At 40.8% G+C, this 11,310-nt stretch overlaps 1 protein-coding gene and 1 long non-coding RNA gene across 2 annotated transcripts in view; one reads left to right on the top strand and one right to left on the bottom strand.

Moving 5' to 3' along the window:
- Nucleotides 1–8,649, bottom strand: part of LOC118331906 — a 64,921-nt gene extending 56,272 nt beyond the window's left edge. Inside the window, exon 1 of the mRNA XM_035667007.1 lies at nt 8,457–8,649. The gene's annotated coding sequence lies outside the window, so the exon portion shown is untranslated. The remainder of the gene's footprint in view (nt 1–8,456) is intronic.
- LOC118331915 overlaps nt 7,163–11,310 on the top strand; it is a 10,154-nt gene continuing 6,006 nt past the window's right edge. The window contains exons 1-2 of the long non-coding RNA XR_004796905.1: nt 7,163–7,277; nt 8,907–9,028. This is a non-coding gene — a long non-coding RNA (uncharacterized LOC118331915). The remainder of the gene's footprint in view (nt 7,278–8,906; nt 9,029–11,310) is intronic.

Below are 11,310 nucleotides of genomic sequence, written 5' to 3'. Positions count from 1 at the left end.
AGTTTGTATTGCAGCCAATGGAGCTGCGCCCTGCTGGCCGTTACATAGACTGCAGGTTTAAAACACAAGACAGTTCTGTCAACTATTTGCTGTGCAGATATTGTAGTTAGGGTTTGTATTGCAGACAATATAAATACATGGAGTCATATGTGCATTTAGGTCTTGTTTTAGCAACTGTTCAAATATGCATACTTTGAATCTCCTGTATGTATCGTCCTCAGTGGGATATACGTTGCACTGTGAGGTGTGTAGCCCTTACTTGGAGTCAGAGAGAGCTCATCCTGCTGGGAGAGGAAGCAGGAAATTATCCCTCACCTCCTCCCCTCTGACTCACCATTGATAAGACCCAGTGACAGAGCTTTATCTAAATTCTGAATAAAACAATTGAACGCTCAGGATTCAGTCAATCTTATTAATCTATTATCAATCTATTAAAGGGATTGAGTACGTGATTGTGAGAGAATACACAGTTCTCAAATGAATCATGGAAAATCAGATTAGCCTGATCCGATCCGATCTTATTTTAGGAATCGCTGTGACGTTGATGCAGCAGAGATACTGAAGACTTTACTGTGTTAAAAACGGTACCAGCTCCTCTCCTGCCTCTCTCAACCCACATCTGTCAAAACCTCAGAGGTTCACTGACAAGTCAAACATCAGATCTAGGTGCACCTCAGGTTCTCAACCACATCACGCACCAAACACCAAACTCTCATCGCAGAAATGTCTTCATTATACCACGTTTAAATCCTGTGCTCGAGCCACTTTTTTCTCTTTGTTGAGCTAAATCCCTCGGCGGTTACTCAACCCAACCGAGCTGAATTCTTTCCAATTGTCACCCTTCTGTTTAGCGTTCATGCAGAACGACTTTCCACGCCAATAAAGCCACAGACAACAGAACACTTGTGTGGAAGAGAAAAAAGTCACTCAAACGAGGATGGTGAACTCCAGACTGCTGCCAGCAGCGACAGATTGGAGTTGCCTTATGGTAGCAGTGGGAGAGAACGTGTGTGTCGAAAATTAAAGTTGACAGAACAAAGAGAACTTGTGAGGGACTTGGCACGCAAGGCGAGCAACTTTCCCTCCTTGACCCCAACTGATGTTTCTGCCCTCGCTTCAAAGAGACTGAACTCAATCTCGCCAATCTTTTCAGCCTAACAAATTCTCCTCCTGGCTCTTAATTTTTTCACCCAGCCTCTCTGCGTGGAGTCGCAGCGACATTTGTTCGGCTGTTTGCTGCAGTTTTGACCCTTACATCCACTACTGGCTCTTATCTAATTATTTTTTTTACTATGCTGGTAAGAGAATAAAAATGCAATAAAAATGTCTCTAATTAGCAAACAACTTTTACTGCCTCTCCATTTGTCACACTCTATCATTTGTCATTCTCACACCTCGGAGCTACTGTTCCCACAGCTACACCATTCACAAAAATGGGCCTTTGTCCAGTTGTTGGAGACTCCACAGGGTCCCATTGTTTATAAAGGTGTGAGGAAGACGACGTGGCTCCTTGGGCTGCATCACGAATGTGATAGAGATGGTTTAAGGGATGAAGCCACTCAGCAGATTATAGATATAGAGAGTAATGGGCTGCCACGTGATCCATGCTGGACTTGAACCCCCCGGGCCAGAAAAATAAGCCAAAAAATAAGATACAGAAGCGCAGGCCGACCCTGTTCAGACAGTTCACACAGGAGGAGATTATTTACTGTCGACTGTTGTTGAATCCTGAACGAGACCAGTTTAAGAACCAGAGCTAATTTGGTGGGAAAGGGGGTCCTCCTGATCCACACTTCCCTTCAGAATAGTTCCAGTTTGAAGCCACGACTGCAGTGTTTCTGAACAATTAATTTTAGCTCCACTGACTATCTTACAATCACATTTCAGCCCACTACTAACCATGGATGTATGTGTGCGCCACACATGTGACTATGACTATGTAGTAGGCTGAAATAAAATATTACAGGAGACACAAAACGTATATTTATATTATAGTTTAAGTGTTGTCATTCTAATTTTTTAGTAGCCTATTTTAAAAGTATTATATGTTTTTAAATGAATCTATTTCCTCCATGTACACCACTAAAGGCAGCTCCACCAGTGGTTGTCAGGAGCTGTTTGAAAGTAAAGTTAGTGGATCTTCAAATGGGAAAAAAATCCTGCTTTTAAAAATGCATGAGGCTGCACTGAGGTGGGCGTGGCACTCCCCATAAATGAGACAGAGCTGGTGGAGGCAGGGGCGGATCCAGAGATATATTAAAGAGAGTGTCATGGAGACTTTAACCTCTTAGACCCTGCTGGATCATACGATTGATCCACGGCTGTAGGTTGTGTAGACAAACACCGTGCGAACCCACAGAAAACCGTTTAAAATTCTAAACAAGATCTAAACGTTTCAGAAATATCAAATATAGTTTGAACTGTGGGGGAAATGTAAGAAATGATGCAAAATACATATAATTTTCCGTTAAATGTTGGAACAAGCACATACAGAATAAAAATGTAATATTACAGTTTTCTAAATACATTATTTTCACTAAACTTAGGTGACTTTAGGTGACAATGAAACCATATTAGCTTATTGTTGCTGTTAATGTTGCTGTGTTTACATTCCCCAGACACAAATTCAAAAGAAGCACTGTAGAATTATTTCCAGTGTATAAGTATATAAATAACTATATATATATAATGATTTATTCATATATCCTTTGTTATTCTATGAATTGTTTCTATGTGTGTAGCATGAAGGAACTACAAACTTACAGCCCTGTGTTACATAATGATGAATACATTTCCTTGATTCCTTGATAATGTGGCCACATAATTAAATAAAAGGTGTTAATTTCCTTTTTTTTCCTTTTTAAAGGCTTTTAAAGGTTAAATTGTTTTTTTTAAATAAAATTAATCTAAATTAATGTGTTAAATTTGGCAGCAGTTGGGTTTATGGGTGGCAGCTGCCAACCGATGGCGCCCGTCTACATCCGCCCCTGGGTGGAGGGACGGAGGGACAGATCCACAGGGATTATTCTTAGATATCATTTGTCATCCTCGTCGCCACCGAAAGAGGAAGCCTGTTTGACAACGTTGGCCGGTATCGATTCTGGAAAGAGCCGAGATGAGCCTCAGCTTCATTCGTGCCCCTTCGATCCATTGATTCATCATCTGAGACAGATTTTGATGGGAGCAGGCGAGATAAAGACGGGTGAGAGAAAGAGCACAAGAGATGGATGGCGAGCAGGAAACAGGGAGATGGGCGGTGAGAGAGGAAGAAGGCAGGATGAGAGAGTCATGTATGTGAAGGAGAAAGCTCTGCTGGCAGCCGGCCAGAGTGCTGGGAGTGTAGAGTTACAGGAAGGTCCATGTTAGAAGCACACAACTGCAGATGTAAAATAACACCTTTTCTACTGCATCGAGAAAGTGCAAAGAGACTGTTTAAAGGGTCAGTTAAATCACAGTGTGATTGTGCGGAGGTGTGTTTATTCAGAAAATAACTTTTTATTTCTCACTACCACTGCTCCCTCTCTTCATTCACTCTCTATCTCGCTCTACCACCTCTGCTCTCTCTTTCTCATCCACCAACGTCGGGTTGTGTTTCTCTAAAAGTTGATTCCTTTTCAACATTTTGTAGCAGGTTTGCTGTGTTTTGTTTCGGCATCCCACATTCAAACAAATGGGAGTAGATGTGTGAATACAGCCTAAATTTTAGTGGCATCTCACCCTGCAGATAGTTTAAAGAACCAGTGTGTAGGATTTAGTGGTATCTAGAAATTCAGTTGGATATTGCAACCAACTGAATACAGCTCACCTCCAATAGCATGGAGTAGAAACTGGGAGAAAAATGCAAAAAACTGCAGATGTAGCTGCAGTTAGGGGCTCAGCAGCCTCCCAGTGAACACAACCTCTGAGACAGACAGAGGACAGTTGGACGACAGCGGTACTGAAGTGATTTATGGAGTTTCCTGATGGACTTGTTGAACTACAGTATAATAATTTTAAGAATTATGCATGGCTCATATTCTTTTAAATGAGCATTTTAAAATGAATGATCACATATCCCCTTACAGTACTCCAAACTACCCCTAGGGGCATGTGTACCCCCATTTGAGAGACACTGAAACATGTCAGAGCTGGTGATAAAGTTGCAGATTAAAAGTTTAAAAAAAGAAAAGAAAATAAGCTGTGTGGCCTTCGAGGAGAGCTACAATGTTAACAGTTTTTACACCCTGTGAAAAAACTGGTCACTTTTTAGACAAAACATGTCGGGATAAAAACTGAACGGGAGTGCTGAAGGACAAAATGTAAACTTAAGCTTCACCTCTCGACATACCTCGGTAAAATTTTTTTAAAAAGCCACAGCTGCTCAGTGTTGATGACTCATCCTCCTGTTGTCCTAATGGGTCACAATGCTCACAGAAGGACACACACACACACACACACAGATGGATCAACTCCTTGGCTGAGGGTTTATGCGTCAAATCACACAGGTAATTAAACCCCAAACAGCATGTGCAGCTCTAATATTAGCTCCCTGGATACGATGGGGGTGAGGCGGGGGCTCATGCTAATATTAGCTCTCAGTTTGCTTGTTGCTGGCGTGGTGCACTTGCAGCTATGATTTCAGCAACATGACAGGTAGTAACACATTAAAGCCTCGAGAGATTAGAAAGGTTTGAATGAAATAGGAAGCAGATATTCAGGCACAATCACAGCGCAGCCCCCCAACCCCCCCGATCATCCACTCACACTGATCAAAGCGGTATTGATTCCTCTACATGTAATATTAGGTTACATCATACTGTATTTGGCACAGCTGCCTACTAGTGCAAATTCCCAAGAAATGGCTGAGGGCTCACTGTCACACCCAGAATACACCGCTCAAGCTCGATGAACTTCCACAGCTCTGCATCGTAATTAACCGAGAGGCAGCTAAAGAGGATGAACTGGAATTAAAGCGGCGAGTGTCAGCACTGTCTAAAAAACATGACTTTGTTTGCATTTGATACAAGGCTGCCTTCAGCTTCTCCTTTTCTGCCTTCAAAGACACAGTCAGACAAAAGAGATGGGTCCTCTGACTCATGCAGAGGCACAAAAAAGTGTGTATATACGTGTGTGTGAGTGTGAGAAGAAAGATGCAGAGAGGTTTATTGGGGGAGAGAAGAAGGGAGAGGCATTCAATCAGCAGCACATTGGCCATGACCTCGCTGCCTCCTCCACTAACTACCTTACATGCCCACGGGATTCTTCAGTCGAGACGCTGCATTAACGTACAATAAACAACCTGAAACTTTAACAGCAGAATAAACTGTATTATCCATAGAAATCTCTGATATTCAAACCAACAAGCTCAGCTGCTCGTCAAACTCGTCATATCTTACGTACGTGCTTATTCAACGTGTTGTTTCTGATGTGTCATACTGTAGGTGTTCATCCGGTCTGTCCACCTGTCATTGCTTTCTCCGTGCACAGGGTTTGTTATTACCTCCAAAGGTTTATAGTTGCTGCTCTGCGTGCACAAGATGACACGGAAATAAGAAGACGCTGGATTTTCAGGCAAAAAGCCTCCAGGCAGCATAAAAAAACCAGTATAAATTATTTAAATTAATTAAATAAGATGCAGCCTGAGTCTCACTACTGGACGCTGTGTCCCTTTTTTTTCTTCCCGGGAGTCTATTTTTAGCTGGTTTTGGGCTATTTAAAGGACCAGTGTGTAGGATTTAGCAGCATCCAGTGGGAAAGTTGCAGATTGCAACTAACTGAACACTGCTCGCGCCTGTATTTGAAGACCTGGGAATGAGAAGAGGATGTTAAGTGTGTCAGATAAACTATGGTGGCTGCGAACTTTGCAAAAAACGTGAAAGGCCCTAATATTGAGCTCATTTTAACCAGTAACAACAATGGTTTACATAATATCCCAGCAGAGGAACATTATTTTATTATTATTTTAAGAGTAAGACCACTTGTACAACTTCTCAGTTTAAGAGAAAGTCGTCTTGTCCCAGTGTTGAAATGAAGCAGCTGTTTAGTTGTTGTGAATGTTTCTGGAGCCTTCATTTAAGATAAAGTCACAGATTTATTTACACAACACAAGAAATTTTGATTATATTTAAGAATACTTGGTTGGTTCCTAGAAAGGCTGTTTTTTTGCAGTGTATAATGTGAATAAATAAACTACTTTATGTTATTTTATATGCCAGTTGTGTTTAGCAGCTCCTCTAAACTCATTGGGATTCATCGTCAAGAAACCACAGATGTCTGAACAACATTTCATGGCACAACAGTTGTAGAGATAGTTCAGTCCAGACCAAAGTGGTGGACAGACAGACAGACTCATTGCCATCTCTAGAGCCGTGCTGCTAATGGTTAAATGAACTGTTTAATACCCTGTTGTGTTGTGTGGCTCGCAACCATAACGAACAGCCTCAATATTTGACAGAAATGAGACAATCAACTATCTTTGGCCCCACCTTTACGACCTTTACGTCTCTGAGCTGCCATCTGTATGATTAAAAAAGAGGCTCACTGAGATATGACAAACACAGGAAAACCCTAAATCAACCATTTTCCTGTAATATGATGTAACGATTCCCAACCAGCAATGTCTTTATAGTCTCACAGAAAGTGACAGAAACAGAAACAGAAACTACTTTTTCCCAGTGGGTGACCTCGCTCGCCCTATTATCTCCACTGTGGGGTCATGTTCTGCTGAACGGGTTAATGTGTAAGACTTTAGAGAGGACAGTGGCACAGTGACACTGATGCAGACAAAATAGCTCTTATTCTGTCTTCCAACGCCACACCGGAGAGATAAAGCCAAAGATAACTTTGACACAAAAAAACAAGATGACTAACTTTTTATCTTAGAGTTCAAGCGGAGAATTAGTCAACCATGTTATCCAATCCTGCCAAAAGACTCCTCTAATGGGGCTCCAAACTGGTGGCTATCGACAAAATAGGGTTGTAACTAATGACTGTTTCTTCCCTTTGATGAGTGACCCTTCAGCGCACCAAACACAGCTCAGAGAAAAATCATCTGTCCGCTCTAATGCTTCGGCTGTGGCGCGCCTACAGTACATTAATGTCACCATCTACACTTTCAGGATGGTCAAAAGATGTGCCTGCTGATTTATGGCAGTGATACTCAGCGTCCTCATCGTGTGGTTTTTATTTCCAAAGCCTAAAATAAATTTGGTTAAATGTCAAAAAGGGGGTCAAGCTGTGAGGAAGAGCTTGCAGTCAACATCAGTACCATCAATAAGGACACCTGCATCTGCCTAAAGGTAACGCTGTCATGATACAATATAATAATTTTAACCCAAAAGAATTATTGAAACTGATCACATTGAACATTTTAAGCAGCACAAACTCAATTTTGTGAGTTACAGAAACTTTCCTGATTAAGTACTTTTTAGAGATTTTGTTTCACAAATAAAAATTACAAAATAAAGTTAGTGTCACTTAAAAATACTGAAGCTGCTTGATCAAGAATGTTTTTATAACTTACAAAATAAAGTTAGTTTTACATGAAATGTTCAATGTAATTGGTTTCAACAATTTTGAGTTAAATTAACTTATCTGGTTTTACAGTGACTGTGATGAGATCAGTTATTCTAACTAAAAAAACTTTTGAACTTACTGCATTGACTATTTCTCTCCTCAAATCTGTTCACAAACATATTTTACTGTTTATCTGGAATAAACTCGAGGCTTCAAAACGGTTCTCCACAAACCGATGGGTGATGTCACACTTGACACTTCCAACCTGAAGCGTCTTTCTCGGCTCTGATCGTTCAGGTCCGGTGGATTCTTGTAAATCCCATCAAGACCACCAGGAGGAGCCAGAGGAAGCTGAGCTTTTCAGATTATCTGTCTCATGTTCTACTGTCAGGATTTAGTGAAGGTTTTAGCAAATATGACAAAAAGTTTTTTTTGATAAGTTACCTACTGCAGCTTTAAAGTTTGTTGTCATTTGAACCAGATACATTTCCAGACTGATCACATCACAATATATTTACTGAAATTCAATAACAACTATTAGCCAGCAGCAGCTCATTATTGGCATAGATAACAGTGTGGTATTGCATGTACTGACATGCTCACATGCATTCATTATACAGAAATATGCAGTCCTTCATTTCACACACCCTCACACATGTTCTCATTCATGCCTTCACACTCACTATCTCACCCACCCACACAAACACACACAATATACCGAAGAGAGTCCCACTTCTTTCTGCCCATTAGTCATCGGTTCATAAGTCTCAGTGTGACACGCACATGTGGATCATCTGTATCGTCGTGCAAAACCTGCCAGCTACCTCAGCGGCTGTTTATCAGGATCGACCCCAGGCTGTCAGCACAAGCCAGAGACACCAGCAGCTACATTTGTACTATAGACACACCAACACATACACAAAATCTTTCATCTCCTCCTCTCATCTCAATCTCACACTCACCTCTCCTCCTCTCACAGCCGCTTCATCCATACAGGATTTACACCTCCCACATGGTTTATCTTGTCTCATCCTCTCTGTTATTCCTTCTTCCTTCCCTCTCATCTTCCCTCCTTCTCTGAGGCAGAGCAGTGCAGACCTGTCCGACCAGCACAGCCTGCCTTCTCCCTCCCTCTCTCCCTCCCCGGCAGCAATGCTCACACTCAGCCAACCTAGCCCTGCCCCCTTCCCGTCCCTCTGCCTTTCACATGCATGCTGAGTCAGTGAGTAGTTAGTAGGGGTATATGGGGAGGCGCTGCATGGAGGGAACGTGCATGACAAGGAGGCATGGAGTGTTTAAAGGCCCCCGGGACACTAGGATCGCCTCCATGTGGGACACGGTTCAAAATAAAAATAAATAAATAAGTGGCAGATGTGAGTGGATGAAAACTGGACATGTGGTCTGATCTGCAGGGCGGGAATATCTCAAGCATGTGTGAACCCCTCCTCCCAAACACCTCAGCGGTTAATGAAAAGATGGGAAATTAAGACGTCCAGCTGGTCACTACATTTGAAACTACCATAATAACTACCATGTGAGTTTATGTAGAACAGCAATTCATGTGATTTATTTACATATAAAAATGTGGGTTTTTGGGTGTTTTTACATGTGATAAATTCACCTGATGAACAGAGTTTTAACATGCAAAATCACCCATTTCACACATAATACCAGAGATGAAACAGCATTTTTTGACAGTGATGTGTAATATTTTCTGTGCATTGTTGTAGAGGATGGAATAATAGAGAATAAAGAGAACAATTTAAAATCACAACTATTTTACTTTACAAATCATGCTCAGAAATATCAGGAAGAATTACTATGTTAAAGGTTTTGTTTCCAGTTTGAGTGACTGAATATAAAGGCAGGCACACAGATAAAGATACAACCAAATTTGTTTAGTTTTTATTTTGTTAGTTTTACCTTTAAATTTTTTTATTATTGCTGTTCTGCTCAGTACTGCTAGTAATACAAAATCTAGACTTTATAACCTTTTATATTGTAGGAAATAGTAAAAAGAAGTCTCAATCTAAGTAATCTTCTGTACATCTGTATTAATGTCTTTTAAAACTCATGTTTGTTGATGCCATATTTTGATGTCTTGTAGTGATTTTAATGCTAAATGCCAAATTTCCATATTCTGGACAATAAAGTAAAAACTAAAAACTTCTGACAGAACTACATTGTGGGCCAAAAGTATATGGACACATACAATAACAGTACTTTGTGTACTTTTGTTCTGGGGTTGTTTTTCATGGTTTGGCCGCGGCCCCTCAGCTCCAATTAAGGGAGATCTTAATCCAACAGCACACAATGATATTTGAACAATAATCAGTTCCCTCCAGGATTTTGTAGGTTTATTTTGGGATTGTTCTGGTCTATTAAATGTCTGATTTCATGGCAGCTTTTCTAACAACTTGCGACGCATGTTTGGATGTTTTTTAAGCAGGTTTTTTGTGGAAAAAATTATAGCAGCAATTTATGAGTTTGTGATGACATTCAACAATCACCCGTGGCTGTAAAGTTCAGGCGTCCACAAACATTCGACCATGTTGTGTAACATCTATATTTGGTATGTATAGCAATGTGCTGCTTCAAGTTATTTTGTGCCAGTTTTTGAATAATTAAATAGCGCATAAAGAGTAACACCATGATAGTTCCTCTTAATGCTGTTGGAGCAGATCCATCACAGGACAACTCTATATGACGAATATTAAATAAAAAAAGTTCCTCAAGGAAGACAAAGACACTGAGTGACATATGTGAGCTTGGATTTATCAAAAACCTTTTATAGGGTCTGGAAACATCAGAGAGAAAAGAGCAGGAAAAAAGCTCGCTCTCACTCCACTGAAATATTAAAGAGACCCATGGAAGCCTCGAATGGACAAAAACATTCTTATTTTATCTTCATACGAACATGTTGACTCAACATCCACAGTCAGGTTTTAACTACCTCCGATCCTTGATTTATTGAAGGTTTTTACACTCAATGTTGTGTTTATGACCAAATCCAACCAAAAGTTATGGTTGAAGCTGCACTAAGTGTACAAGTACACCGCTGTTATTGTCTTAAATCACAAAATGGGGCAACAAAAAGGTCATTTTGAGCCTCCCATCCCCACTCAGTGAGACTATACAGAGTAAAATGTTTCCCTTTAGAGAGTCCACACTGGCTGAAGGTATTTTTTGACTTTGGTAAAGTCCTTCAAAGGTCCAGAAATATAAACCATGATTTGCTCCTGTCACTTTAGGCGTTGTGCGGCTGACGAAAGGTCAATTGGGATGTCAAAAATGCAGTTTACAGTGATAATAGTCGCAGGTTTACCACAAAATCTAAAGTAATTTTAACATTGTAACAGTGTGTCCTTGATTTCAGACCAATATAAACATCAGCAGCTCCTAATTTTTAGCTGATTTTGTCGGCTAAAATTAACAATCACTGGATTTTTATCAGACGTGGCGAGCTTCCATGAAAGCCCACATGAAATGTCAATCAGAGAGCTGTTTGCTTCCGCATATTTACTTATTTCCTGTAAAAACAGGCAGCTAGAGAGGGACTTGTTACATCCCCCTAGTCAAGCAGCTGGAGCGGACCCATTAGCTGACTCTGTTGGACTGAGAGCTCCCAGTAAACAGCACCACCAGACCGGGACTGAATGCAGCATCTGATGCAGACTGAGGACAGGAAATAAAGTACAGAGGCGTTTGATTGCTGGTTTTGGCTCCTGGCACCCCAGGGCTAAGTTGAGCTAACTAGCTAACGACATCTAACATTACTGTTAGCGACAGTTAGATTCTTTTAGCAACAAGTCCATC

Source organism: Morone saxatilis, unplaced genomic scaffold (genome assembly GCF_004916995.1).
Source record: "Morone saxatilis isolate NCDOM2014 unplaced genomic scaffold, NCSU_SB_2.0 Contig1, whole genome shotgun sequence".
Classification (NCBI taxonomy): Eukaryota; Metazoa; Chordata; class Actinopteri; family Moronidae; genus Morone; species Morone saxatilis.
This window is presented reverse-complemented; position numbering and strand designations above follow the sequence as displayed.